At 36.5% G+C, this 25,228-nt stretch overlaps 1 long non-coding RNA gene across 1 annotated transcript; it reads right to left on the reverse strand.

Moving 5' to 3' along the window:
• Positions 1-8,424: 8,424 nt before the first annotated feature.
• Positions 8,425-25,203, reverse strand: LOC149091630 (uncharacterized). Its single transcript, XR_016196561.1, has 2 exons — positions 24,990-25,203; positions 8,425-9,212 (listed from the first exon to the last, which is right to left on the reverse strand). It is a non-coding gene; the product is annotated as an uncharacterized LOC149091630 (long non-coding RNA).
• Between the last annotated feature and the right edge of the window lie 25 nt (positions 25,204-25,228).

A 25,228-nucleotide genomic window follows, 5' to 3' on the forward strand; every position in this document is an offset into this window, starting at 1 on the left:
TCTTTCTCCTGCCGCATTCCATCTCCTTTCTCTCCCACGTTCCTTCCTCTCACTTTCGTTGTCTCGCTGATTTCTTTCTCTCTCTCACTCTCTTTCCACTTGTGATTCTCCCACACTGTCCATTTCCTGCTGCAATGTGTAACTTAAATCCCAGCATCCATTCAATAATCATTTATCAAGTATACGCAGCGTCAAACATAAAAATTCTTCGCATTTGATTTCTGTTCCACAGCACTAAACCGAAACGTTTCATCTTAGTGGACACTCGATGTCACTTGTCGGTGAAACCATATACTCGCACTCGGACTTTAATTAGTTTTCGCTCAGTGCGTTTGGCTGTTGGCGAATTTGAAATTGAGTATTTCTCACATTTCCATTGAGTTCATAAATTGCGAATAGTTGTTGTTAGGCAACAGGCAATTGAATGTTTTTTTTCGCCCTAAACTTTTTAAAATGCTCGCAATTTATTGAGCCAAAGCTGACACTCGATAATATATATATATACTGATATAGGTTTTTAATTTGGTCTACGATTACATGTGATATATGTGTGCAAGCGAGTGTCATAACACATACGTACAATAAATTGCAAAACGGCGTCATTAGAAACGGCTGGCCCTTATTTATGTGGCCTGTAAGCCAAAAGGCAATCAGACACAGCCTGCGCCAGCCAGTCAGACATTTGGCAAATTTATGCAGCAGCCCTCGAGCTGGGCGCTAAATTATTTTTTAATTTCCCTGGGCTGAAGCCTAAGAAAACTTTCGTTTTTATTTTATTTCATTTTTTTTTTCGCTTCTTTCTCGGTTCGAAAACAAGAGGCCAACATAATAATCAAGTCAATAAAAAAGCCATAAAAAACGAAAATATCGCAAAAGGCCAAGGCGCTTGGCATGTCCAAGTCTATTTGTCTAGTTGTGTGTGTGTGTGTGTGTGGCTATTGTGGCATGCCCAACACATTTTCACACACACACACACAACATAGAATAGGACATGCCATAGACAAATATCAGACAAGTCAGGACAAGACAAGACAAGGGCAATACGCAGAACTTGTAGAACGATAAAGCAGGCAATAAAAACCACTGAGCATAATAAAAATTACATTTTATTTTATTTCTGTGTCTTCTGTGGTTATTGTTGTTGTTGTTGTTGTTGTTGTTGTCGTATACAACATTTTTAAATACATAGTCAAAGGCACGCACATCAACAGGCTAAAGTCCTTTGGCAGGCGTCGCCTTCGCCTATGCTCACAAATTACACCAAGATATTTCTGGCCATAGATTGCGTGGGCAGCAACAACAACAACAAGAACAACAAGAACAACAACAGCAACAAGAATACATTGATGCCGCATACTTTGAATAATGTGACCCACGACTCTGGCCAAAAAATAATGACTCCCCGGTGTCTCTGCCTGTCTCCGTTAGCCAAGTGACCAAGTACTACGATTACAATTTGTGGACATTTAACTGTTTCTAATAATTATGTAAATGTGTGTCACTGTCGCTGTCGCAGCATCCAACTTTCATTGCGCATCTCACTCTCTCTCTCTCTCTCTTTCGCTCTCTTCGCCCAGCTCAATTATGTGCCGCATATAATCAAGTGGACCCGACCCCATAAAAAGCACTCAACGACTGGGACATTATCAAATTTAATGATGCTTCTTTCTCAGCTGGGAATTGTCAAGACTCCACCTATCTCTCTCCCTCTCTCTGCGGTTCTCTCTCTCTGTTTTTTGTTGACTACTTCAACTTGACAAATTGTTAATTATTTCAATTTAATGAGCTTTTTATTTCATGTCTGTCATTACGTTACCTGTTGTATTTATTTATTTTGTTCAATTTCTTCCTATACACATATATTTATTTAAATAAATTTCTGATCTTAATTGATGCCTTAATTCCTTTTGCAGTATTTTATTTTTTATAAAAAATAATTCATTTTATTTATTTATGGTTTAAAGTATTATTTATAATTATTAATATTATATTACTTTTTAGTTCTTTGCAAGTAAATTTATTTAATTTAATTTTAGTCATTATTATTATTTGTTTTTCATTTTATTCATTTGTTGATTTCATTATTAATTTTCATTTTTATTAGTTATTAAGTTATGAATTTTATTATTAATTTTTATTTCCTTTATTTTAAAATTTAATCTATAATTTTAATTTTTATTTATATTTTTACGCTGTTTTTAATATATTAAATTTTTATTTTATCAGTGCTTTTTATGAAATCATTAATTTTTTAAATATGTTTATTAATATATGTATATTGTTTTATATATTTATTATTTTTTTATTTACTTATTTTACAGCCATCTCACCTGTTATCATTGGCCCAGTTCTTAGAAAATATTGTTTGTATAAAACTTGAATTTATTGGTTTATTTATACTGAAATTTATATAAACAATGAATACATATATTTTGCTTCTCTTTTTCAATACATTTTCATACATTTTTCTACCTTCGCTTATTGATCTATCAATGCTTCACTCACATTCAAATGATTTTCATAGCTGAATAGCATCTTTTTACAATATTTCTTATCACACATTATTAAAGTCTTGGCTCTCTCGCTTGCATAATCTACCATAATGGTTGAAATAATTACACACTCTGTCCCAGAGCGGATGTCGCTCGACCATGCAAATTAAGTGAAAAATTACAAGGCACAAAAAAAAAAAAAAAAATAATTATACACTTTGTATGCACTTTGCTCTGCTAGTGTGCGTGACTTTCTCTCTATGTGTATGGGTGTATGTGTGTGTGTGTGTGTATATGCAGGTTAGTTAGTATGCGGAGGTCACACAATGCCATTTGCGCTTGCATAATTATAAAATTACTTGCCGCCAAGTGGCAAACAACGCGCACTTCCTTAGCTCATTCTTTTGTGATTCGCACTCCAGAGTTTACATATATAGGAATAGAGCCTTGTAGAAGTACATAAATATATGTAAAAGTGTTGGAAATAATTTTTGCATTTTCTTGGCGAATAATATTCGTAGAATATCTTTGGAAATGTATTAACAAAAGGTTAGACAGTTGAAGCTTAAGCGGGTTCTTTGATAAATATATGCTTATATGTATGTATATAGGGAAGAGTTGAATTATAAACTCCTGAGAAAAAGCTGTAATTATTCCTTTCAAATGCTTGCATATAAGTAAATATACAAATCATTCTTCGAATAGAACTTTCCATTCAAATTAGATTTAAAAAAGATAGAGACTAGCTATTGGTTATTAGTCGACTTGTGCGCTTGCATGTTTACGACCTAAGTAGCTGTATTTTGCGTGCACTAGGGATGTGCTTACGTGTGAAGTTCATTAACAGCCGTCAGGTGATCAACTGCATTGCATGATTTTTGAATGGGCCGACCTGCTGTGCCGACACTTGACTGGAGGAGGAATGAGCAAGGCAGCGAGAATGATGGGAGGGTGGGTGAGGTATAGAAACCGGGCAAGGGATTGCTTTTATGGCCTGGCACTTGGCCTCCAACAATAGCAAATGCCGGCGGCTGGATGTCCTATTCGACTGCAGCGAGCCATAAAATTATTATGCAAATACGTGGAACGAGGGGCGCAAGTGGGGCGGGCAGCTCTAGGGGTGCGCACATTAGACGCACAAGCCGTTAATATGCAAATGCGAAGGGGCTCATTCATACAAAAAAAAAAAAGAAGTGCTAGTCGAGTTTTTTTTTTTTTTTTTTTGCCCCCACTTAAAGTCTGGCGACGGGGTGCTGCCCATTCACTTCGCTAGTCTTGAAAGCTGGCCAGCGGAAAGGAAACACAATGGAGTTTTTTTTTCTCTCTCTCTCTCTCTGGCATGGCATGTGCATAGTTTGTAAGACTAATGAGCGGTCCAACTAGGGGGGACTGCCATTAAGATGTTGCAAGCGAAAGAAAGCATTGAGGGGGCGCCAACTGTTAAGCTAGCTCAGGGCGCACTTCTAATAGATTTTCCATGGGCTAAGTTGTGAAGATAAGAGAGAAATTTGTACTGTATTTCAATTTAACGTACTGATAAGGCTTGTGGCTAGGCTTCAGGTGGCATGGAAAGCGGATGCCCGACTTGAATGAGCTGCTTGAATTGAGCCAAGCCTCGCCACCCTCAACCTCACCATGTCCAACTATTCAGGATTCCAATGAAACTTACTTTTAATTTAAAGCCAGTAGAGAAGTCACAAGTTAATTGAGATTGGAAATATATACATATGTATTCAGTTGAAATATTCCTGTAGTTTATTCACAAAAGAAATCAATAAATTAATATTTAATTCATATTCAATTCCAGCTTAAAGCATTTTACCCATATATATATATATATCCCAAATATTTAAGCCAGTTTTAAATAGCTTTAATTTTTTTTTTCAGAATTTCTACTACATAATCCGCACATTTGGAAACTAAGAAACTCATTAAAAGTTAATATAAGAAATTCCATTCATTGTCATTTTTTTTTTTTTTTTTTTTTTTGTAAATTGATTTTTGTCATGACTCCCGTCCGGTCAGAGCTCAAGTGTTGCTAGATTGAATAATTATCCAGTGCAGAAATGTTATCTTCGAGCGGCAAGGACAACTAACTAACTAAATAAGCTGGAAAAAGGCCGCGTGCCGCGTGCCGGGCGCAAAAAACCGCCAGCCATGAATAAATTTTGGCAGCTCGGTTATCAGTCAAGTTAAGTTATATATACGTACATTAAGTATAAGCCTGTTTGGGCCAGCCTCGCCCACGGCCCCATCTCAAAATACTTAAACCAAAGGCGCTTGTAATCTTAATTATATATTACAAAGTGTTGCGGCGGCTGTGGAGAAAGAGAGAGAGAGAGAGAGAGAGAGAGAGAGAGAGAGAGATCGAGGGTGCTTGGAGTAGGAGTTGTTTTGTCGTCAAAAGTAAGCAGGAAATGAATGAATTTTTCAGTGGCATAATCCGGCGATGTGCCAATGTGTGTTTGCCACGCCCAACCGCATAGCCGCCCACAAGCTAAGTCCTCAGCACAGCGCACAGTGCCCCTCTTGCGTTTCGTCATAAAATATATTGTCTGGTGAGAAACGAAAAACTTTTCAATGCTCTGTGCTCTGTGGCCCGCATAAAGCACAAGAAGAAGACGAAGACGAAGAAGAAGCAGACAACGGGAGAAGACAAACCAGCAGAGCCAGCATCACATTTTCCCATCCTCCCACCTCCCACCTCCCATTGCCCCTCACTTCCCACCTCGGCCACTCTGTTAGTGTAAGACATTGAAGTGTATAAGAATAAGTGTTGGGATTAGGCGCTTGACTTGAAAATTTTATAAAACAAAATTTTTGCATAAGCTCTGGGCGATGGTTCGAGCTCCACAGCTACCCAGCCCCGGCAGCCCCAACAGCCCCAACAGCTCCACGGGGGCCGCCTGCCTGTCCCCCTGTGGTTGCGACAGCTAAGCGCGTTAGCAGCTCAAGGATTTAATGGAAAATCGCGCGTCCTTGCTTTTGGCTCGCAATGGGGCTAACGGGCAAACGGGGTAAATCACGCATTTAATTCCAAAACATTTAACAGTTTTTGGCTCTTATCTAATATTTTACAAACCATTTATATGATGATTAGCGCAAAGTGACTGCGGCATTTGCCTTCGTCCACAATGCCAGCGAAAAAATATGAACTCGCAATGTTCTAGTCGGGCGTGTCCAACTAGGAGATGCCCTGATTCACTATATGATGAGCTACGCTTGGGAATATTTTAGCTTGTACTTATGAGTAAATAAATATCCTTTGATCCCTTGAGATTCGATATCTCTAAGATTATTCAAGATTTGTTCATATTCTTCTGCTAATCACACATATATCGAATTAAACGAATATACCTTACATACGCAAAGCCAATGCAAATCAGAGAGTTAAAACCAAGTTTAAAAAGTAACTGCCTTGAGTGAAAAATGGTAAACACTTTGAGTTTGGCAAAGTTGAAATTTTTTCTACACTTTTATCTCTTGTGAAGCCCTCATTAATATATTTATTTCATAATAGCATAGACTTGAGGAAAAATTCAGAAATTTATTCAAAAATATGCAAGTTGCTTATAAATATTAATGTTAATGTATTTACCAATCGATGTTAATATTTATTTATTTTTAAACTTAAATTTTATTTATAAATTAATGAAAATTGTACTTTTGTTTTATTTATTATTTAAAATAAATTCATAAATATAGCAAATCAAGTTAAAGACAATATTAGGAAAATATAAGAAAAAATAAATAAATAAAATAAAAATACATATGAAAAAAAAAAAAAAAGATACTCATGAGCACTTAAGACAGATTATAAGAAATTTATTAAAAAAAAAAAATTATAAAAAAAAAATTAATTAAGACAAAAATAATAAATTATGCTAATATATCATTAATAAAGTTAATATCGAAAATAATAGCTTAATATTGTTTATAGATCCACAGTTAAAATTAAATTATATTTCAGTAATAGATGACGGAGTAATACTTCATCAAAGCAGCAAAAATCATTTGAATTTTGCATGTTAAATAATACCCTGTAAAATGGTCAACAGAAGACGCTTGAGGCTTATATGAAATGGAATAAATATTCAATGGACAGGCTATTTATAGGCCTTCACTTGAGCAGAGCTTTTACATTTTTTATGAATTTACATTTTAAGTAGAGCTAAGCACTTGAAAAGTTTGCCTATGCACAAAGTTAAATATAAATTCAATTATAGGGTATTTGTTAGTCAATCACTGCTAAGTCAAATCACTTCAACGTGCTTTAGTTTCAATTTGTGCGACGCATTAATCAGCATTCGATTTGAATCTCATTATCAGGAGCCGCTCCACCCACATATGGAGCACCGCCCAACCACAGAGCCGGCCAAGCGTTGCCAATAAATTTGAGCATCAAATGTTGAGTAATTTTTTGTTGTTGTATTTGCTAGGGGGAGAGACAGAGAGCTGGTTTAATATGCAATCATTACTTAGAAGCGAACAGGACGGAGATCCACCTGGGCGAAATTAGTATGCGAAGGCATGAAAATCATTAGGCGAGAAATGGTGTGGGAGTGTGTGTGTGGCTGTCTCTGTGAGTGTGTGTGTGTGTGTGTGTGTAACTGTAGCTGAGTCTGTGTGCTGGTGTGTGTGAGCTGGCTGCATTCGTGGGTGTCACTAATTAAATTATATACATAACAAGCAGTCAGTACTTGACTGTACAGAGCTCAATAGTCGGCCTCTCTCTTTGTTGTGCGTTGCTATCTGTGTGTGTGCGTGTGCGTGTGTGTGTGAGCTGGTGTATATTACCGCAGGTGTAATTAAAGCGCTCCTAATGCAATAAATTTGTGCCCGGTTTTGTGTATCCCGTTGTGCGTTGGCTCATGCATAAACAATTTAAGCTCATTATCAGCCCAATGTGCAATGGACTCCACGTTTCGTTTTTTTTTTTTTTTTTCTTTTTTTGAGCGACAATCGGCTAAAAATAAACATGCGTCCACCTACTAATTAAAGCCATCCATGCTCTTATATACGTGTATAAGGCCCAGAGGCAAATGACTTCTCTGTGGCCAGATTGTAGATTCGATAAAAATTATAGACTCTCGATGAGAGTGTGCGGTCGGACCCATGCTGCCGTCATTAAGATGCTTAACTGGCCGGGCCCAACTGCTGGGCGGGTCCTTAATAAAAAAGGCGTTGGAATGCCAGAGAGTGTGATGTAGTGGACGTGTGTATACCCTGTACTGAATTGTGCTGAAGTTTAAGAAATGTGTAGCATGAGGTTTTAGCTGTAGGCTTTAAGGCAATCAGCAATCAGATGAGATGTGTGTAAAGTGTAAGCACTACAAATTGAATATATCTTTGAATGTAGGTATATATGTATATTGAATGAATATATGTATATATTTAATGAATATTTTAAGGTATTAAAAATATGTCAAAAAATTAATTAATAATTCCTTTATGTTTTTTCCATTTTATACTGACTTTCGAATAATATAAAGGCTTATAAATTTTTATTTATGTTCTTGTTTTTGAAAGATATGGCCTGTTATTGCTTAAAATTAATACTATTCTTCTTCTCATTAATATATTTTAAATTTTTTCAAGGTAATTTTATATAAATTGTATTTTTTGTCTTGTCTAAAATAAAATTTTTGTTTAGGATATAAGTAAATAAAACAATAAAATTAAAATTTAATTAAAATCTTAGCTATAGTCATGAATTAAATTAAATTTTAATTTTAATGTTTTATTTATTTATTTATTTTTTTTATAATTATACTAACTAGGCTTTATATTACTGTTTGCTTTATATTACTCTTTGCAGTATACATACCTACATCACTTTATATAGACCCACTGCACACCCAAGTCCATGACACCCAGTACCTCAAATTGCCTGCTCCTCTACTCACTTGAGGTATATATAAAAAAATAAACATTTTTGCCATTTCCATTTGTGTTTCAGATTTTTAATTCGAGAGGATTGCCAGCCTACGAATTGAGTGTGTTTCAAATGGAAACGGTAAATGGGGGAAAACTCGGTCCAAGCAATGGGTTAAATCGCTTGTAATTACGCTACATAAATTTTAAATAAGTATCCGTTTCTTTTCGCTGCTTTGTGCGTCGGCTTGCTGTGCCACAGGATACGCTTCCTTGAAGTTGCCTTTGTGTGTGTGTGTGTGTGTGTTAATTGTGCCCGGTTAGAGCGACTTTGACTGCCAGTTTTGCGGTTGTTCGAGCTCAAGCACAATGCCAATTTCGAGCTTCATGTACTTTTAGTCGAGTTGACCTTTTACCAGTTTTCTGCTCTTTTTTTTCATTTTGTGCACAGTCTGGGATGTCGTTGGCTCTGCTTTCGGCTTACATGCTAATTGTAGCCAAAAATCCTGTTTATTGTGTGCACATCAAACTTTTAGTGTTGGTAAGCGGCTTAGTATTCAAATTGAATGTAATACATTTTGGCTAAATTGCATGCGAGCAGGTCTTAACGCAAAGTCCTCGGGATTTCAGCTGACTTAAGCTGCCATTGCCAGGCACCGACCTCAGAGTGGGGCATTCAAATTGCCAAAGGGTTGCGCATGCTGCCTCCGAGCGGGTCAGCAATGTGGGCAAACGATGTGTTCCAGGCAATGAAAAAGTTGCCATCTACCATAATATGTCAGAGCTTATGTGCAGCTCATCGTTGTCATTATCATTATCGTAATGTTTCCCATCCAGTTGCGTTATCTGAAAGTGTGTTATATCCATCAGATTATATCGGTCGCAGAAGCTGCGAGCTTCATTCAATTCGATTGCATTTGAAAAGGGAAACAAATTTGGGTTCGAAATTATGTGAGATCATGAACTAAGTGCAGTTAACAGTTCGTGAATTTGAGTCGGATTGATAATGATATGGACCTAAGCTTAACGCCCTTTGCGGATCCGATTACTCTGTTATATATGATATAGATGTATAATGATGATTAATATTATTAAGCAACAATTATTATGATAAACATATGATATTTTTATTTATCATGATATTTATAGTGAGAGTCAGAATAATACTGATATTGCTTATATATAAAAAAATGTACATCATAATAAGAATACCAAAAGAGCCAAATTTCTATTAACATAAAGTTCCATGAATTCCCCGTTGGCCAACTTATTATGCTTCAAAGATTTTTAATTATTTTAAGCATTTCCATAATTAAAACACAAAAATACGAAAAATAAAAAAATAAAAATGCTGACACTTGACATTCAATGCGCGTAGATAAATTGCTGGCTCTGACAGACAGACAGACAGACAGACAGACAGACAGACATAGGTCTCGGTGCGCGAGTTTACTTAATTTTCTTAATAAATTCACCTGCTTGGCATAGAAGACGCCGCTGCGTGCTCTGAGCATATCCTGCCCGTTGAAAATGTTTTAAATAATCACATTAAGCATAACGCCTAGCCACCTCCCCCTGCCCCACCACACACATGTATATGTACTCACACACGCGCGGCCATGTAAAGCGCATCAATTTCATGCCTTGAACAAAAATACTCAGCGACAACAAAAAAGTAAATAAATGTGTGAGCAGATGAGGAGAGAAAAGAGCAGAAAGGGAAACACGAAAGCGGAAAGGGGAAAGGAATTCCATCGCAAGGCATTAAAAATGGTTACGTATACGCCGAGTGGGCGGCGTTTGGCAAAAGCGGATATTGATAAATTCACGGCAATCAATAAAAAGTGATAAATGACAGTTGCGTGTAAGCAAAAGTACAAAAAAAAAGAAGAAAAGAAAGAAACAATAATAAATAAATGAAAGAAAGCAATGAGAATCAGAAATAAGTAAACATTGTACGGGCATAAATTTAAACTTAACGAGTTCCAGGCAGTAATGGGCGTTGGGATGGACCTTGCCCTTTCATTTCTTTTTTGTAGCCCTGGCTTTCCGCACTCCACACTCCATTGCCTGCTGCTCGTCCCTGGGCGCTGTCAGGCGTTAATTGCAATTACTTGTTGGCGCAGATGCTTGACAATCGGCCCTGGCAGTGGGAGTGGAGCATGCATTGTTACTAATTGCTTTCTAATATCAATTTCTCAAATGAATTCGCTTGAAAGCTTTGAGCTTGTGCTAGGCTCGCCTCGCTGGCGTTTGAGCATGCAAACTGTCCAAATATTTTTAAGCGAAAATACGAATTGTGACGTTTTGATACTCTCAGAAATTTCTTAGTATTTTGTGTTTTATTTCCATTTATTTGAAATTCATACTCAAGCCTTAAATGGTTTCCAGCTGAGTATACAAATTTTAAAGATTGTCCCGAAAGAAACTATATATATTCATTATGCAAAATAGATTCTAAAAATGCACCATAAAGCAATTCGAATCTTATTCATAATATATATAGGGTCTATTATATATATAAATACTTCTATTTTATATCTTATTGTTTATTTAATTACAATGCATGGCAATGTACATGCTTATATAAATTAAATTGCCAAACTCAGTTAATATTATGGGGAATATGGAAGAGGAAATTCTGATGGAGTTAAAGATACAACAAATATTTTTGTTGCATTTATAAATTTTGTATTTTATGTACAAATAGTATGATTTTTTTTTCATTATATGATTTATTTATTTATTTATTATTTTTTTTTTTTTTACTGGGGTCTCAATTGTAATAAGGGAAATTCCATGTTAAAAGAAGACAGAAGAAAATTTTTGCTAGCAAATTTGTATATAAATTCTCAGACAGAAAAAAATATTTGTTAGCATAATTATATATAAATGCTAAGAAAATAATGTAATTTATTTTGGATAGTATTATCAGCTAATTAAGATGAAGATTAATAAAACTGAATTTTAAATTAAAAATATGTATTTTCTTATTTATATATTTATATATTTTCATAAATTGTCCGCATCATTTATAAAAGATAAATGTTCGATATTTGCTTGATTTAATATGACTTGATTTTAACTGTACTACATGGAATTTATTTCATTTTAAAGTGATTACCAAAATATTGCAAAGAAAATAAATAAAAATATATTTTTTTTTCCTTTTTAAATAATTTTTTTAAAAATAATTTTTTAAATCTCTAAAAATAATTTATATTTAAGTATATATATGCATCGAGTAACTATTATAACTGCGCTCCGAAAGAGTATTCTGTGCGCTGCAAGCCAAGCATAACCCAACTTCGATAGATACATTCAAGTATATATATATATATATATATATATGTATATACATTCATATGTATGTATATACATAACTATTCCTTTTGTTATGGCGTATTGTTAGCCATTGTTGTCTCATGGCTGAGTGCATCGTTCTATTGGGCAAAGGGTGTTTGTGTAGTGGCAGGTGCAGCAGGAGCAGCAGCAGAAGCATTTGAAAATCCAGGCAAACTGCTCGCTCAGTCTGTCTGCATTTGTTGACACAAAAACCAGTTGCTGTTATCAAATTGTTAACTGAAATAGGAAATCTTAGTTATGCATTTGTCCTACATAGTTGCCTGGCTCAACAAATGCTGTCATGTATCTATCTGTGTGTGTGTATGTGTGTGTGTGTGTGTGTGTGTGTGTGTTGTTTGGCATCATTACACGCGTTTGTTAACTGTGATATGCCTTTTGTTTGGGCAGCAGTGTCCAGCTCGGTTTTCGTTGTTGTCCTCTGTCTTTTGTGTCTTGTGTGGCCCTTTTTGAAATGGTCAATAAAATTGCCGTTGTTCTGCAGTCAAGCGCAAACTGCTTTCACTTGGACAGCAGCACAGTAGCCCATATGACAGCCAATCACTGCAAATATAACAGTAAAAAATTCTGCAACACACACACACAGATACACACAAACTCACACACACTTTGAATATATGCAGCGCAGCTCAAATTAAAAAGTCTACGAAGCATTCGCTCATTCATTCGATTTTAAGTGGGCAACCAAAAAGAAAAAGACAAAAGGCTGAAGGGAGGGAGAGAAAGTGAGAGCAGAGTATGCCAACCAATTAAGGAACAACTCATGCAACACATACATGCACACTCACACACACACACACACACTGCACATGCCATTACGTGTTATAAGTTTTTTCATTTTATATGTGAAAGGCAAACAACTCAACTCGACTATTTTTTTCTCGTATTTATTTTCGTTTTTCGTAATTGTTGTTTTATTATTGTTTTGATTGGTGGGCGTTTAAAATGGGGCGTGCTTGCATGAATATTTCAATAAGGCACAAGAGCATATGCATGTGCCAAGCAGGCGGTGTAATTCTACCAAAATTGTTGAGAATAATTTTAAAATTATTCGTGGCCTACTTTCGGGCGTGTCAATAATTGAGGCCCCTTCAAGTATCTGTGTGTGTGCAGGTAGTTTATTTAAAATACTAAATAACTAACAGCCTTGAGTTTACGCTTAATATAGAGTAGTTTACTTTAAGTCTATTTCAGTATAGAGCAATTGCGCTATATCACTTAATTTTCGAAATTTTCTGTTGGCTGTTGCCAAGCTGTTTTATGGAAGGAGCTGCGCTGTTTATTTTATTTTATCACGAATGGTCATAGAAAAACTGTCAGCGAATTGCCCGATAATTGAGACATAGACGCGCAGGCGAGTCCAAGGAAAAAACCATAGAAAAAACTTGAAACGGGGCAAACGATACATTTGACTGGGAAAAAGTGTCACTGTGCGCTAGAGCCTGAGCAATGCACGTGGAGAAAAGCGTAGAGCTGTACTCGAATAGAATCCGAATAAAAATTCGATATACATATATAAGAATATTTTTGTAGAATTTAGGAAATAAAGACTAGAATTTTAAATCTAATTAATATAAGCAATTTGATTTTATATTTTATTTTGCAAGTTTGTATACATACAAATAAAAAATTAAATTGAAAAAAAAATAAATAAATAAATAAAAAAAAAAATTAAAAATAAATACAAAAAAAAAAAAATACAAAAACAAAATAAGAAAAATAATCTCATAAAAAAATCTCTAAAAAATATTTTGTTTTTTAATCGATTAAATATCATAAAATCCATAAAATATCAAAGTCTTAGATATAGATTAAATTTAATATTCATATTTTCAAATTATATATTAAATTTGGAATTTAAATAATAGCATATTAATTATCTCATATCTATATATCATTATCATATCTTTACCCACTTACATATGACTATCTCTGCATTTCTCTCAGTGTAGCTGCACACACATATAGAGATTGTTGTGGTCGACGCTTGTGTTGGCCAGCAGCCATTTTGGCCCATCTTGTTGGCCAAAAGCAAAGGACACTTGAGCTGCGAAAGGCGCGATAACCATAAAAGTGTAGACAGAGGCGGAGCCAGAGAGAGAGAGAGAGGGAGAAAAATAGAGTGAGTGCGAAAAAGGGAGGGAGGCTGCAACTTTACTCTGTTGTTTGTTTTGTATGCCACTGTCCCCCTCCCGGCTCGCTCTGCCCCGCTCCTTTAGCTGCCTCAGCTGCATCCCTCGGGCGTAACGTCTTTTGACACGTTTAATGGACTGCGCCTGGCTGGTTCGGGTTCGCTTACTGCAGCTTCTGCTAGAGCTCCAGCTGCTGCTGTTGCGGCCGCATTGCGGCCTGTTCTGCTGCATGCCACCAGCAGAGGATGTCGCTGCGTGCGGCAGCAGGTGACCGGCCTCAACGCACTTTGATTTTGTATTCCCTTTTTGCGCTGTCTTTGCCTTTTTGTATTTTTAATGGGGTCCTGCGCAAGCAAAAGCAAAAGTAAAAAAAAAACTCACGTTTTTGGCCTTCACTTTAGCGCAAGCCAGCGATTACTTAGCGGCTGCTTCAGCGGCCGCTCTATGCGACCACAGAGAATGACAAAACAGTTGGGAAAACAATGCTGAGCAGGGCGTCTAATAATGCAGTGACTCACTTTTCATCACTGGGAATGCAGAGCAGCGGGCATAGTGCAAGTCAGCAAATAATTGAAAAGTTTTGAACATCATTTGCTGGAAGATGATGGCTATGCATAGGTCGAGAAAATAATAATTGAATCAGTTATTGGTAGTGGAGATGTTTCAGATGTTATTATTATTTATTATTATTATTATTTCTAATGTAAGACATTGTGTAAAAGCAGAGTGAATAGGTGTTTGATTTTGGTCTATCAAAATTCTACTATATATAGAATTTATGTCTTGTAATTGCTGAGTTAACAGCAAAGACTCAGAATATGTTGGAGCTGCAGTGTCTTGTCTTGCACTCACTCTCTGGGGGCTCAGCTGAGAGGCGCGAAAGAGCTGCAGCGTATAATTTAAGTATATTTGACATTGTGCTCTTCGGCACTCCATTTAAAAGCATCAAGAGGAGGTTAATAATATATTCCTATTTCAACAATTGCTTCTCTAATAAGCTCTCTTGGCAGTATCTTCTTTGAAATATGCCATGCTCAATTATCCTAAGTATACTCATACATAATAGCAGACACAGGTATCTATACGCGCTTATATGTAATATGTATAACATATTATAATAAATATATAAATTATAAAATCGATTCTCTGTCTTTGTCTGCCTGTTCAAGAGCTAATTGGACTCAATTTTAAATTCATTAATTTATCTCGCAACAATTTAACCTTTTTCTTCATTAAAATCGTTATATAAATAATTAAACTGTATAAATGCGGGCCGCAGAAATTATTGGAGTAAGAGTTGCCGAATAAACTCATTAGCTTCCAACAATATTTCATGTAAACAGCTCTAGTCAGCTAATTTTGCTAACGAAATTCTGGGTATTGATTTATTATTATTGACTGGATGTATAATTTACAAAAGTTTATTCTGATATTTGCGATATTTATATGAGAGATCTATTTTGAAAAACTGAGAAGCATAGACTGTAAATGTGGGCTAACGAGTGCCCATGTTAACTCTCTGTAAGACAACAAATATTCTTAAATAGGCATTTGCTTAGCTCTTGAACTTCGCTGAGCTGAGCTTGTCTTGAAAACTCTTCTTAATGATGATATTTTAAAGTTTACACACAATCTAGCCGCCTTTCACACACTCCCTATCTCTGTCCCTCTGTCTCCATCCCTTTGTTTTGACAACGTTTGGCTGTTCCAAGAACTTTCCGTTTGGCTTTATTGCAGCTCGCTGATGAGCCGCATGACAATGAGCAATTGCCACGCCCCGCGCCACAGCACACACACACACATGTCGCTCAGCGGCAACAACAACAGCAACAACATGAGCAACATTGAAATTTTGTTGTCGACGCTGACAACGACAGGAAATTGTCAACAATGGCAAACCGCGTTGTCTGCGGATAATTTCGACATTTGGTGTTGGGCGTTGTTTTGCATTAATGCACGAGCGAGTAGCTCTAATCAGCTCATGTTCGCTCTCTTCCTTTCTCGCTCGCTCTCTCTCTCTGTTAATGTTACGTCTTTAAGTTGAAAGAGGAAGAAGCTGAAATACGCTGCAGCTGGCAAAGTGATTTATGAGCTTTTGTGTCGCAATAAAATGGCAGATCTTTCATTTCATTTGCCATAATCGAATCAATATTTGCTATCTGCCAGGCACCAAGCACTTCCTGCCCAGCCACACACACACAGAGAGAGATACAGAAACAGAGTAAGAGAGAGACAGGGAGAACAGAGAGAGAGAGAGAGAGACAGAGAGTGCGTCGCTTCTAATGCACTTCACTGATTTAGTGTTTGCGACATTTCCTGCTTCCCCTTTTTGTTGGTTTCCGTTGTGCTTGCAGCACTTGTTGTTATTGCTGCTGCTGCTGCTGCTGTTGCTGCTGCTGCTGCTGTTGTTGTTGCTGCTGGCAACCACTGCCGCTGCCACCAGCAGTGTCATCATGTCGTCCACTTCAAAGCGCCATAATATCATCGTCTGACCGCGCTTTCATTGTCGCACACTTTTCACACTTTCACTGCGGCTAACTGCAACAACAACAGCAACAACTGCAGCAACAGCAACAACTGCAGCAGCAAAAAACTGTCTGACCATGGCGCACACTTTGCTGCGGCCTTTTCGGTTATCCTTTGGCTATTAAAGCGTAATTGACACTTGCTCCAGTTAGCCAGCACTTCGCTTTGTTATTGTTCCTTGGACATGCGACTTATTCCTATTCTCTCTCTTTCTCACTCACTCTGGCTCCCTGTTCTCTGCTCGTTGGAACTGTCAGCTGCTGCTGGCTGCAATTGATGCCATTTTATTAGGGCTTGGAATAGCAAATGATCCTTATAAGTCTTCAAAATGTATTTAAGTTTTGTTTTTGTTACCAATTGAATAATTGTTCCGGGGATTTCGGTGAACTTTTGAAGGTGCAGTATAATGCATAGAAATATAAATTATACAAGATTTAGTTTTAAATGGTTGATGAAAATATTATGATGAAGCTCTATCCTTGTAAATTAGTTTGTTAATGTAAGCTTGGAATAGTTAAGACCAAGTCGATTTGGAGACTATAATATTATCAGAACTTAGGTTGAATGAAAGCTTAGTAAATAAGCTTCTAAAACATTAAATATTTATTTTATGAGAACATCGTTTATAAGCAAGATTTTATCTTAATTAAAGTTAGCTTAATTAAAAAAAAACTAATTGTAAATATGTATGCAAAAAATATGAATTTTCCACTGACTGTAAAATTCCGTAGGATTCACATGTTAAATGAAATGTGAAGTTTTGCTTTACAACAAGATCAACTCACATGTTAACTCTTCTTACAATTGCACTTCATTTAAAAGCCCTTCAATAACCTAAAAGAGTTGCAATAAATAATGCAAAATAGTTTTTAGTATCCAATAAAACTAAACTCTTGGTATTCAAGTATTCAGGTTAAGCTTTGAGCAGCGCTTGGTTCCAGCTAGTCACACGGACATACACATATCGAAGGTCGAGTGGAGTGGAGCTGGCATCTGTAAAACATTTATGCTCATATGTTTTTGCGGGAGTTACACAGGCGGCTGCGCTTTTGCCTTTGGCTTGGCAGCTGCAGCTGCAGCAGCCGCTGGTGAAGCAGAGCAACGAACCTGAAAACCGTATCAATTACTTATCGAATCGAGCAAAACCCAAAAGGACTTTTACGATGCTTTCGTGTGTGTGTGTGTGTTTGTGTGTGTGTCAAACTATTTGCTGCAGCTGCATAAGCAAACATAAATGAAATGTCAATGTAAACAACACGCAGAAAAATGAATTCTTAATAAAAAAAAATATGAGAGAGAGAGAGAGAGGAGAGAGAGAAGGAGAGAGAGAGAGAGAGAGAGAGAGATAGAGAGAGCAAGCTGGCAAGCTGAGCTGAGGCCAGGGGCAGAAATTGTGTTGCATACATCAAGGCACTCGAGTAGCACAAAAGGGAAGAAGAAGCTGCTGTTGCTGCTGCTGCTGCTGGTTGCTGTTGCTGCATGGCAAATACATAAACACACTCTGATATTATTCCAGTGCCAGCTGCGCACAGCAGCCACCTAGCGCAATCCTGGGCCCCACAACGTGGAGTAAAGGGCAACACGTCCTGTGGATCAGCGCTGCGGCATGTGACAGCTGCAGTCATTGACAGCCCAAAACATGGCAACAAGCAGAGCGACGCATAGAGTATCTGCTCGTCGGCTACATCTTTGCGCCGTCGTCGCATTAAATATTCAAAATATTGTAAACGTTGAACGCGAACTGCAAACGGGAGTTCTTTGGCTAGAGAAAATGCAGCATTCGATGTGCATAATTTCCACTTCGATTTGTCCAATGCAAAAATGTCGCATGCTGTGCGCCTCTACCTCTCTCCCTCACTCTTTTTTGCTTAGCCCTTTCTCCATCTCAGTCTGGCCGCACTGTGAATTATTTATATGCTGTGTGTTCAGTTTGCTCAGCAAATTTAACAGCTTATTAATAATGCATTTCTTTCCTGCTGACTTGCAATCCCTTACAATTTGTTGCCAGTTACCGAATCAGACTTTCCCTAACCATACACAAATTTCAATATATTTATAAACATACACACACACACATACACATTTACATGTGTATAGTCTGCCATTGATTACTTTAGTGGCTTCTCGCTCAAATCTCAGCTGTCAATAATTTTGTGATTATCCGAATTATTTTGTGTCTATTTGCCTGTCTGCCTCTCTGTCTCTCTGTCTGTCTGTCTGTCTATACGCTTGTCTGCCTTGTCTAGCCGAGCTCAGCGCAAATTCCCAAAATTCGCAAATTTCAACAATAAGTCAGTACAAAATTATGATGTTCTGTCTGTGCATGCCAATTTTGGCAACGCGTTCTACACTGGGCAGCCAACAACTGGAAATGAAACGAAATATAAAACGAATTTAGCCTGAAAGCCTTCGTTGCTCTGGCTTTAAACTAAACTGTTTTTAGAATTATTTCTCTGAAACAATTAGGTAAGTAAAACGAATAAACAAATGTAAAGAAGGAAGTAATGATAATTTTAAAATAATTATAAAGTAATTTTAGTAGAATCCGGTTATAGCAACTCCGCTTATAGCGTCCGTATGGTTGAAAAACTTATATGAGCAAAGGTATACGATCAGAGCGTCTTCCGGATTTAAGGACGGTCCCTTGAGCGCTGTTATAACTGGATATAACATATACCATATATAAACATAAAAAGCAAAATAAAAAAAAAAATAATAATAATAATAAATATAAAGTGTTTACTTTGACAAAAAATTATAAAAAAAGTAAAAAAATATGTATAGTTAAAAAATACTTTATAAATAAACAATTTCATTATCTTTATGCTAAAAATTTAATTAATAAAAGACATATATTACAAAATTTTTTCTAAATAAAGAAGACTATAATATTTCTTCAAAATATTAATTTAAATAAATAAATTAAATTACCTAGTTGTTGTAAATCTTGTTATATTAAGATATTTAAGTCTTTCACTGAAATCAGTTCATCATTTTTTTTTCCAATTTTCTAACTTTTTAATATAGTTTATTACAAATTTATTATGCACTCTTGTCAGAAAATCTCTCTTTTAAATCCCATCTGACCCATCAATTTTTACATCAATTTTAAACCACTTCGAAGCCCCTTTACCACGTATTTTTTTTTTAGTCTTTGCAAATCAGTTAACTGTACGAAATTACAGCCTTTGGGTATTTACGGATTGCAGCCACTGTAAGTCAGTTGCCGCCCCCAGCTTTTTGTCTAAGCGTCGCCCCCCATTGATAACCATAACTCACATTCAGTGCCGCCTGCCGTCACCCCTCTCTTTGCCGCCCCTCGCCCTGTTCGTATGTCTGCCTCTGCTGTCTGCTGCGCGCGTTTTTGATTGACAGACAACAGCGAGAACAGGCGGCTCACAAAAACTGCCGAGTGTTGGATTTTTGAAGTGCAGTGAAAAATCGTGGGACTTCTTTTCGTATTTTCACTTATTGTTGCGCTGTTTGTTATGTAAATGCAAAGCGAAGTTTGATCAACTATGGCAGGGGCATGCAATGCGAGAGAAAAGTCAATGTCTCACATATTTTACTGAGTCTTAGACTTGGAGGAGGAGCTCTAGCAAATATCCACAACAGCCACAAGAATGTATGAGTATAAATCAGAGTTTATTTAGTATATCTGTACAGGGTATCTATTAGTCTTATATTTTCATCATATAAACGCCAGCTCCTTCTTTCTTTTTGGGTAATTGAACTGTAAGTATTTCTTTCTCTGCGCAGTGTTGAGATATTTCGTATAGCCAACTGCCACGCCCCCCCGCCTGCACAGTCGTAACAGCCCCTACCAAAGCAATTGTCTGGCTTTTAGGCAAATGTGTGGAGCGCACCGTGCGCAAACAGTAAATAAAGTTTAAAATTCAATTACAAGGCAATGGCTCACAAGTTGATTGTCTGACTGACTGGCTAACTGACTAACTGACTCGCCGACTGATTGACTGACTGACTGACTGATGGAGTGATGTAGCAGTACTGATTGACTGACTGGCTGGCTGGCTGGCTGGCTGGCTTCGCAAAGCAAATGATAGAGAGCAATGCAAGCGACTGGGATTGCCTTTTGTCATGCTGCAAAATCAAATCCTTTATTGCTGCCTGCTTGCTGTTGGATCAATTAACGTTGAATGTGTGTGTAAAGGCAAGACCGCAAAAGCCACATACGCATACACACGCACACACACACATGGACACATCCAACTGGGAGCACTAGTAGCTGGCGAGTGGTGCAGCGCCAACCACTGACAACCACTCAACTGCTGCAGTTTTTCGTTTAACAATTTGCCTGTGTGTGTGTATGTGTGTCCGAGTGTCTGTGGGAGTGTTGACAGTGCAATCGGAATGTGCAGGCGCTGGACACTGCCCAAGCGAACAGTTTTGCGGTAAAACGTTAATTTTCCTACCGAGCACTTGTCAACACTGGCACAGCAGAGAGAGCATCGCGGTTTATTGTGCCAATTGCCATCGACCGAAAATGCTCCCAATGAAAATTGAAAATTTGTTGCAAAATTCATTCGCTGTCCATTACAAAGCAGGCAAAAAAAAAAAAAAAAAAGAGAGTACATATATACATAAAAAGTATACATTAGCTTTACAGTTATTTCACAAAGTTCTGTTAAAATTGCCAAAATTCGCCATATAGATTTCAAGGTGCGTCGCTGGGAGCCGAAATTTACCCCAAGTGTTTGCTTACATGGAAGTACTTTAGTAAATATCAATTAAAACTGATTTACCGTCAGTTTAGTGAGCGTGTGTGTGTGTGTGTGTGTCTGTGTGTGTGAGTTGATTTGGGCAGCGACTCCCCGTTAATCCAAAGCCAACACTCAATTGGGGCAAAAACGAGTTTTTGTGGCTTTGCCTTTGCCTTGTACTTGAGCCAGGTATGCTGCTAACAACTATTCATTCTCATTTTTTTTTCGCTTCGCTGCTGCTTTTGCTTGCTTCTTGTTTTTGGCTTTCAAATGTCTCTGTGGGTTGCAACTGAGCTAGCACTTGGCTGAGCTCCCCTCACGGCAGTTAATTAATTTTCAAGCAGCTGCCTAATCGTATTTGCATTTGAGTATATATTGAGTATACGCAGAGTATGATTGTGAATAAGGTATAGACTCATGTTTTGATGCAGGGAAAAAGTACGTGACTAATGAATACTTTGATTAAGTTATTCAAATATGTAAATATCATTAAAAAAAAAATTAATTAAAAGTATTTAAATTATATTATAAAACTTAATAAAATATACTTTCTTTGACTGATAAAAGCTGCACAAAATCTCTTTATTGCAATATTTGTTGTATGAATAGTTGATAATTAAAATAAATAAACAATTTAAAAAAAAAGAGAGGAACTCTCAACTTTTTTTTTAATGTCTTTCAACAAAAAAATTGTTTATTAAATCTTTTTAAATCTGATTTAAAAACAGATTTTTAATTAAAAGAACAACATTAATAAAAATCAGTTTAATATCGTAGAGTGATATTGAACGTTTTAAAATTTAATAATAAATTTATTTTCGTTGAACAAGAAATAATAAAAAGAAAACAATTGAGGTGCAGAGCAAATAGAAAAAATTTCATAAAAAATCAAAAAGCAAAACAATGTGAGGCAATGGCAAATGTGCTCTATTTGAGCATTGTGTATAAGTAAAAACTTGTTGTGCGCCCATTGTTACAGTTGTTTATATATGTGTATATATTTTTTTGCTTTTCAGGTTGTTGCTACTGTGGCACACCTGAAAATGCACGATTGCAGCGGTTTATGTGATTGCGCAATATGCGGGCCAGCAACGAACAACGCGCGGAGCAGTCAAGAAGCACCAACAAAGTGAGCTATATAAGCATACAAATGCACACATATATTTACATACATATATATGTATATATATATATTTTATACATATATATATTTGTAATAAGAACAACAAAGAACATTTTGTGTGCCTGTTGTAAACGGCATTGCAATGGCAACGTATTTATTTTTTTAGTTGTCGGCCAGCAGAAAAGTATGCTACGATTTTATACTTGACTGCTTGTTCGGCCAGGCACACACACACACACACACACATACACTCGTACTCACAGTATGGTATGAGCCGATGGCTGTGCATTGATAAGACTATGGCAGTCCATTATGCAGCTCACTTGGCACGGCCCACAAAAATTGTATTGAAGCTGATAAAAGCGAATAGTGTGTGGAATTCTTAGTTTGCTTTTGCTGTGCTTTTTGGCCAAATTAAAGTTGGCTTCAATTTGCTACAAGTAAATGTGAATTAAAAGTGCATCAATTTAGAAATTGAAAAAGTGCCCAAGAACGGCTTCTATGCGATGCCTAAGGAGGACTCTTCTATGAAATTCTCATGTGTGAATGTACAACTGAATGAATATGTGAATGTATGGAAATTTGAATGTATGGGCGAGTTTGTGAATGAATGTGTATGATTGAATGTATGAATGTATGAATGAATGAATGTGTGAACATATGAATGTATTATGGATTTATGAATACTAGTTATGAATACGAATATGAATTATTAATCAGCAATACACATACGTATAAATGTAAAGATGTCTATAAACGATGCCTTTCTAGGTGATTCTCATGAAGTCAGCTAAGCCCTTTAGGCCCTTGCCGATTCGCGTTCGCAATCTGCGAAGCTTTCAATGCTAATGCCTTATGCCTGATTTTCGTTAGCCTTTGAACTTTTGGGCTTTACCTTTCATTATCATATTTTCTCTCTCTCCGCTCTAACCATCGATTTACTGCTTTACGCATTTCCATGCCATTTAAATACAGCTTAGCCCGCGTTTGCTTTTATTTTAATTGTGAGTTTTAAGGCTTAGTAAAATTCTTAATTGAAATTAATATTTACAATTAATAAGAATATTTGTAGAGGCAATTGCGACCGGGCCACGGGTTATGCCAATAGTTTATTGCTTTTTCAATTCACTTTCGAAAGCCAATTGAAATGTTTGAATTGGGTGTTCATAACATTTAATTAGCTGGAAATTGAATATAGCATTTAATGCCGTTGGAGGTCTGAAAGCTTTTGGCATAAACTTAAAAATTCGGTTCATTAAATTTTGCTGATTTGGGCGAAACATCAATTCGTGTTTGCATTTGCTGGCTCACGCACAATTTGGCTACAATTTGGCCCCAAAAAAGCGTTTGCCGACAAAATTGCACAATTTGCATTATATGCATTATGAAAATGAAAATAGTAATTTCATGTGGCTTTTGCGGGAGCTCGGAGTGGAGCCGGCACATGAGGAGGGAACATTGCAAATTGAAGTGCCGGATATAAAATACTCTGCTGCGATTGAATAATGCCTTATGATTGAGCGCGCTGTTTAACGTATTGAAATTAAGTGGACCTGCAAATTGGAAGAGGAAGAGAAGAGAGTCTAAGAGAAAGAAATGCTATGGATACACAACTACTATAATGTTACATAGAAAATATTGAAGCTGCATTAATTTCAGTTTTGCCTCTATTTTGATTGGTAATACACAAATTTTGAGAGCAAGTGTTCATTAAAAAGTTATTAATATTCTTATAAAGTAAATAGAAAAAAAATGTGTATTTCAATTTATTTTTTATTTTTTGTGTTTATATAATTCTTAATTTTTCATATAGCTAAGTTTTAAGTATTATTTTCTTTTTCTTTTTTTTTTTTTTTTTTTTTTTAAATAGTTTAGAGTAAACAATAAAAGTACAAGATTTTTCTAAGCTTATTTTTTTAGATTTATTCAATGTAATTTTTTTCTGACTTCCATAAAATCATCAAAATTTCACATACTCTTCAATAAGCCCACATAAAAATCAAACTCAATTGCAATAAAATCCATTTAGCGTAACAAGCACAAAATCAATAATAATAATAATAATAATAATAATAATAATAATATGTGCGTAATATTCAGCAATTAAAACGCAATGGCCACGAAATGTCTGGCTCTTGTTGTTGCTGTTTTTCATTTTCCATTTTCCATTTCCCATTTACAATTTCTATGTTTTCGGCGAACTAATGCTGCAAGCGTGTTGCACGCATTTTAATGCACAACAACAAAAGCAAAAGCTGTAATATTTGCGGATTCTTAATGCCACTCGAACCACACCCACAGCAAAAATAGAGAAGAGAAGAGTAAAAAAAATACCAAAAATATACCAAAAATAATACCAATGTCAACTGTCGCGCTGCATTCATAAATCAAATGAGCTGAAATGCGTTTTCAATGTTTTTCGCCTGCATGTTGATAATCATTATGTGATATTTGTTAGCGTGGCAGCTTGTGGGTGGTTGAGCGGATGGGGTGGGTGGGTCTGCGAGTGGTACGAGCGCTTAGCTAACAAAATATTCATAATGCGGCTTACATGTCGTATGCGTGATGTGTTATTCTTTTTGCGGCATTTGGTGCACCCACACACATTTTGGCTTTGATGTCTGCGCATTAGCTGCCGCCGCCCGTTAACAGAGATATTCACGTACGTACGCAGATCGACTGCATTCGTGCATATTCAAATTGACACAAATTGAAATGAATATTTGCTGTTTGCCAATTTAGCAAATAATCCACTCACCGTTTGTCAGGTGGCCTGCATCGCCCTCGCTTCTCCGCTCCGCTTCTAGTGGGAATAACACGCGTGCAGAGTGCGCGCTGAACGAGCTATCAATGTGTTGGCAAGTGGCTCATCAAATTACAGAAATCGCTGACTGTCTATTATGAAACTTAATAAGATTAATTCTGATTTTCCGATTGGGGTTTGTTTTAAAAATACATTTTTAGAGAGTTGATTATGGACTCGAAATATGAAATGCT

Source organism: Drosophila navojoa, chromosome 3 (genome assembly GCF_054131105.1).
Source record: "Drosophila navojoa isolate 15081-1374.11 chromosome 3, UAZ_NAV_1.0, whole genome shotgun sequence".
NCBI classification, from domain to species: Eukaryota; Metazoa; Arthropoda; class Insecta; order Diptera; family Drosophilidae; genus Drosophila; species Drosophila navojoa.